Source organism: Cornus florida, unplaced genomic scaffold (genome assembly GCF_030987335.1).
Source record: "Cornus florida cultivar Cherokee Brave unplaced genomic scaffold, ASM3098733v1 CherokeeBrave_3.0.0_Hap2_Chr11, whole genome shotgun sequence".
NCBI lineage: Eukaryota > Viridiplantae > Streptophyta > Magnoliopsida > Cornales > Cornaceae > Cornus > Cornus florida.
The window spans coordinates 30,524,257-30,531,205 of record NW_026775581.1 but is presented as its reverse complement, the minus strand read 5'-3'; the positions used below and the strand labels follow the sequence as shown (position 1 = coordinate 30,531,205).

At 36.5% G+C, this 6,949-nt stretch overlaps 1 pseudogene; it reads left to right on the top strand.

Moving 5' to 3' along the window:
• Window positions 1-719: 719 nt before the first annotated feature.
• LOC132287353 (small nucleolar RNA R71) lies at window positions 720-818 on the top strand (annotated as a pseudogene).
• Window positions 819-6,949: the final 6,131 nt, after the last annotated feature.

Here is a 6,949-nt window from a genome sequence, read left to right as displayed (position 1 = left end):
AAGCATTCAAAACTTTCTCTTCAAAGGCGGGATTTCTAGTATTATCTCGGGAATAAGATTGGTTGGGAAAATGAGAATTAACAAATTAATTCCCTTGTGATTGATAGGGTCTATAACCTTGGGATCCTTGGTTTTGAAGTGGAGGTGGAATGTACTTCCCTTGAAAACCGCCTTGGGGAGGGTTTGAGCCCTTTCCTTCATTTTTCCAAGAGAAATTTGGATGATTCCTCCAACTTGGATTATAACGAGTACCATAAGGATTGTTCCCTTGGTTCACAAAAGCCGCAATGACTTGTTCCTTAGGTTCACTTTGCACTTGTCCGTGAAGATAATGAGAAGTAGAATGAAGAACACTAGAACAAGTCATACATGTTTCATTTGATGCACGATGAGAATGGTTAAGGAAGGAAGATACTTGGTTCGCCGAGTTTTGGTTAATAAAAAATTGATCAAACCTTTGAGACAAAGACTTCATTTCGGCGGTTATTTCATTTGAATGGTCGACTTGATGTAAGCCAACACTCTTCCTACCTTGTGAATTTCTACCATTCTTGGATAATAGTGTTCTATGCAAAGAATTTTCACTCATGCTTTCATAGAGACGCCACACGTCATCCTCATGCCTATCAATGTATGAGCCACCCATGGAAGCATCAACCATGCCCTTATAGTTGTCCGATAAGCTCTCAAAGAAGTATTGAACTAATTGCCATTTGGGCATGTCATGATGTGGACACTTCCTAAGCAATTCATTGAAGCGTTCCCATGCCTCATGAAACGTTTCTCCATCCCCATGTGAAAATTCTCGAATTGAGGTTCTCATGGCATTGGTCTTAGAAATCGGATAGTACTTCTTCAAGAACTCTTGTTGCATTTCTGCCCAAAAAGTGATTGAAAAAGGCCTAAGATTGTTAAACCAATACTTTGCTTTGTCTTTTAAGGTGAATGGAAAAAGTTTGAGGCTTAAAACCTTTTCCGGCATGTCCGTATATTTTACGGTGGAACATACTTGAAGAAACTCATCCAAATGCTTGTAACGTTCTTCACTTGGAAGTCCGTGATAGTTAGGAAGCATTTGAATGGTTTGTGGCTTAATTTCATAATGATGTGCTCTAAATGGAGGCGATTGGATGCATGTAGGTGCATTATACTCATTAGGCACATAATAGTCTCTTAAAGCAAGAGGTGGATTAGCTACTTGAGGTACAACATGAACACCTTGCTTTTGAATTCCTTGATTGTTGATGGGAGGTTGTGGAGCATACATTAGCCTTGGCATTCCACATGGAACTTGGCCTTATTATTGTGGTGGTTGGTGAATGAATGGCCTAGGCATGCCTAATGGTACTTGTATGTTCTCATTGTGTACATTGGGATAAAGGATACCTTGTTGGTCTATATGACCAAGGTCCTCAACATGATTATCATTATGGTCATCCATTGAAAGATTGGCTCTTTTTGAACTTCCTCTTCCCCTAGGATTTCTAACGATAGATTCAAGATGCAAATCAAGAGGGACAAGGAGTTGGTCTTAATGAACGACGTCCATGCATGCACGATGCAAAACACAACAAACACTATGCCTTCACAACAATGCAATTAGACTTCTTCCACAAACATTTAATTCATACTCCTATGCTTTAACAACAATGATGCGAGACAATTAAAAATAAGCCTCTACACGGGCCGACGATTTAACTAAGGGATTGAGTAAAGAAAGTCTCATAAAGGTCCTTTGGCACTTCAACTCCAAATTTAAAGCTTAGCTTAGCAATTTTTAGAATTTTTAGCTTTTTACTTTCTTTACTTGCTTGAATTGAATGCTTGATTGCTCCTTTGCTTGCTTCTTCTCCAACAATGCACCTAGTTAAGTAATCAACACAATAAGTAACCAAAAAAAAAATATAAAAATAAAGTAAAGACACGACCAAAAGAGTACTAATCCTAATTAATTCCACAAATCCGACGGTGCCAAATCTAATAAACAAATCCCCGGCAACGGCGCCAAAAACTTTGATGCTTTCCCGAACGTGTGCACAAAATAATGCACAACACTTTGAGTTTGGAGGTTAGTGTCAAGTGGGCATCATACTTAAATTTATAAACCGCTTAACACCTATACTATGTAGTATGAGTGAGAAGGGATCGTCCCAAGGGATTATGAGGATCGAGCAATGTCGTGGAATCACAATTAGGGCTAGTAGGTCAAGTGATCAAACAATTGGTTGGTTGGTTGATTAAAGAGCAACTAAATTAAACTAAGTAATAGCAAAAGAGTGCAATTAAGAGTAAGTAAAAGAGAGAGAGAGAGAGAGAAATCTTGGGGTTTAGAGATCACCACCAAGTAATGCATTTCTATATCATTGATAAGTGATTAATGAGGGAAAATAGTGTGTTATAATATTGGTGTGTGTGTGTTTGGTTGATTCAACAAACAAGGATGACTAGTTAAGCATGTATTGTCTAAACATCATGTGAAAGGCACAATATGTCTAAGCAATGAAGCATATATTGTCTAAACAACATGTGAAAGGCACTATAAATCAAAACAAGTCATTAATCCTTTCATTAAGCTCACAATCCAAATACAACATAAGGATAGAGACATATGCTACTTGCATTCAAAAGCTTGGATCATCAAACAACAAGCATAGTTTGTCCTCCCATTTAATACTACACTACAACTACACTACATCTACACTACTAGCATGAAAATAAACTAGGGGAGAGGTACAATCCATCAAGGTATAAGAATGAACCATCAAGAGAATCACAAGAGCATTCCTTTAAGCACTATGTTTTGACAATCTCCAAATCTATAGCATCAATACACATAGACATGCATCAATAACATAAAATCTAGAGACAAGCACATGAACATCTATTCTAGCATACGTAGACATATGGATAGAATGAAATGACCAATTGGAAGCATTAAACCACATAAATCATTGAATAAACAAGATCTATATCTATCAAAATGTCAAAACATCAATTACAACATTAATCCCTCAATAATACACAAGATTAAGATATAGAAAACATGCTTGGGACTAACTTTAGCCCCAAGAGGATGTCTAGCCACTCATGGTGATGATGCTCCAACCCTCAAGGGCTAATTCCATGGTTGAAATCAGCTCCTTTTTGATGAAGAACTCCTATGGTGTCTCTAGCTTCCTCCTCCTCTAAGCTTCCTCTCCAAGAGATGATATGAAAATAATGTTGGCTTTTGTAAAAAGCAATCCTTATCCTTATATAGGTAGGTCAAAATGATACCCAAAATAAGCTGGGGCCGTGCACATAATATTCCCTAATGATTAGATAAAGGACAACTTTCAATGAGGTGGAATTTTAACTTTTTCGCACTGGAGGAAGTTTGATCATTCGAACCTTGGTCTTGGATCGATCCAAAGTAAGTGAGATCGATCAAACTTAGGCTGGATCGATCCAACTGGATGAGCTTTTTAGAAAAAGACAAATCTGAGATATTTATGGGATATATTTATGGGAAAAGGACAAAAATGGTTAGTGGGTGGTACAGCTGTGGATAGGATCAATCATTTGAATAAGGACAACAGTGTTCGATCGATTGAAGGATGGTGTTGGATCAATCGAACTTTTGGAACTTTATGCTTTTGGGTCAAGGCTTGGATCTATCTTGAAGTGCTGAGATCGATCATTGTTCGATCGATCGAACCTTGAACTTGGATCGATCGAACTTTGCTGCTTCCCACCTTTGGCTTCATTTGATTCATTCTTTCTCCACTTTGCCCCTTTCTTTATTTAATCCCAGATTTGCTTCAATTAAGCTCTTATTTGGTTGAGTTAACTTATTTTTGGGATAAGTGCCTGAAAAAGGAAATAATACGAAATCAATCTAAAACGGTAAAGTAAGATAGATAAAGGTATTTGAATGCCTAAGCTTAAGGGGTTTAAATACGTACTTTTTAGAGCTTATCAGATTGGAACCACACAATACATGCTCTAAATCCACAACTACTATAGGATGACAATGTCGAATCTTCAGAGTGCGATTTGTTACATGCTATAATAACATCACATGTCAAATCTTCAATGTGCGATTCGTTACATGCTATAACAATGTAATTCAATATTGAAACATAATCACATAAATCTATTAGAAGTCTAAGATCAGGCTTTAAACATAATACCAATGTCAAACACATGATTTAAATCAATGCAACAGAAACGTAAATTAATCAAGTAAACTAATTAATTTCTCTAAGTTTCAAATTTTAACCAAATGGTCCCTAATTAATACCTGTTAAACAACATAGCATGGTCATTACACATACCAAATCAAAAACTTAATTAGGCCATTTGAACAATAAAATATAATTTAATTAAATTGTGATAATCAAATCCCTAAATTCTAAAACAATATCAAATGGTCCCAAATTAACATATGCTTGTATACAAGTCCTAATCATCACAAATATCAAGTCAAAAACTTAATTAGGCCAATGGAACCTTTAAATAGATTTAAATTAATCCTATTAAATAAAATCTCTAGATTTTCATACTTATCCAAATGCTCTCAAATTAAAGTATGTTGAACATGTCAAGATTTAATTTAAAAGCATATCATAAGTTAATTTCATGCAAGGTACATTCATGAGAATTAAACTTTCATAAAAGATAATTATCAAATAAAAAGTGCAATTCTTATTTAAATAATTCCAATTTAATATATGTTAACTAACATATCAAAGCATAATTTATCATCATGCCACAATTCAATTCTATGCTATATACATCCTTATAAATTAAATCTTATACAAAGAATTAAATATTACTAACATTCTAGATTTGATACAAGGCATGCAAATAAGTTGTATAATCATGAAAAACATTCAATACAACACATACAAAATCCTAAAACATCCCCTACCTCTATTTGAGATGAATTCTCAAATCCCCACCGAAATGAAACGGCTCCAAATCTGACGAAACTTCTAGGTTTTGTCAGGGCCAACACGGTGAACAATAACCCCAAGGAAGCCCCATCAAGATCACAACTTGACTTTAAACCCGAACTCAAGAAATGGCCAAAACAAGATTCCAATAGGTGGAATCGAAGGCCTCGCCAAGACGAACATAAAATACTAAGGCACTACGACTTTTTACTAAAGGGAGGAAGGTCAAAAGAAGAGAGAGAAGGTGGAAGCCCTTGGCTGCCATGGAATCCGGCCAAGAGAGGGAAGAGAGAGTGAGAAATCTGATTTTTCATTCTAAGACCCCTTATTTATAGAAAAACTCAAAAAGTGCCCCGAAAAAGCCTCGCCAGGTCCAGAAAAGTTGAATTTTAGCAAACGAACTCAAACGGCCCAAAACTCCTTAAACAAAAACGAACCTAAATGAGAAAATATGAACAACGGAAGAAACGGCGTCAAAAATTGAGTCCCGAGCAGAGAGATATGCCCCAAACAAGTTTGGCGGCAACTGGGGCTAGAAACCCTGAAACTGTTGAAAAATGACCAGAAGGAAATCCTGTGAGAACACGACTTGATGAAAAGTGAAAATGAATCTCATTCGAGGATCTAGGCTAAAAACAAGACATTTAGTAATAACTTTCATTAATTGTACAATGGCCCATCCAAAAAGTGAAAACTGTGAAACTGCCCCAGAATGAAAATATCTTCCAAAAGATATTTTCTTGAAAACCCCTGAAATAAAATATCTTCAAAAAATATTTACGAAAAACACCCCAAGAAATGGAAATATTTTTAAAGAACTGTGCATCCATACCCCTATGGATATCGGGAGCAATTAGAGTACTTTTTTACAAAAGTAAAGATACGTATTTCGTGGAAACCACTTAGAATGAAGATACTTGAAGTCAAAAACCAACTACGAACACAAGAAGTATGGTTATGCCAACAAAGTGACAAACAGGGAAAAGACAAAATAGGGAAAATGACGAAAAATGAATAGTGTCCGAAAAATGAAAATGTGGAAATGACACGGTCCTCAAAGGAAATTGTCAATTCAAAGAAAAGAGTCTCAGAAATTATTTCTGAGCACTCGAGATGACACTAAGTGACGAAAAACTAAACTCAGAAGGGAAAAGACAACTGAAAAAAAAAATATCCGTAAAAATCCGAGAAAAGGAAAGGAAGGAAAATGACCGAGTCATTACAACCTACCCTCCTTAAAGGAATTTCGTCCCCGAAATTTAGAACAGACAAAAGAGAACCGAATAAGGTCAAAGCAAAGTCAAACTAAAGGATTGATCATAAGGTGCTAAAGGACAACTTCAAAAGCCTGAAGGTCATCCGAAGGAACGCAAAAACCAAGAACTGAGTGACAATCCCCAAATGAATCGGCATATTAACTCAATGTCAATCACCAAGATAATCCCAAGATAATAACAAGTTGAATCAAGACAGATGGCTAAGAATGATATGGCAGTACGAACAATGACCAGAACCCGCCCACACTTACTTGTCAGTAAGGCAGCATGACAGTACAAGACACTAATTCATAACATACCCTTAATAGATTAATTCAGAAAGAAACTTTTCGATACAATTGACATTAATGTCAAGAATGATTACCAAAAGCACTACGGGAACCAAGTATCTGTGAGAGTTGGGGTAGCTAATCCCAAAACTCTAACAACTATGTCACTGGCACCGTTAAGCTTAAGGCCTTAAATCCCTAACGCTGGCATACCTAACGACTCCCACATCTGAGAATGCAACAACAACAGCATCAGTCTTGAATCTACAGCCTGACAAGTCTATGCCCTCAAGCCAATGGATCGGACCCACAAAACCGAAAACTTAAGCACATATCTGAAGTAGACCTACTAGAAGGCTACATACATAAGACAAAACGCTGGGCCAAAATCCCTATACTGGACAACTAAAATCTCAAAATACAAGTCTACCACGTAGCTCATACACCTCAATCCCAACTACCATGG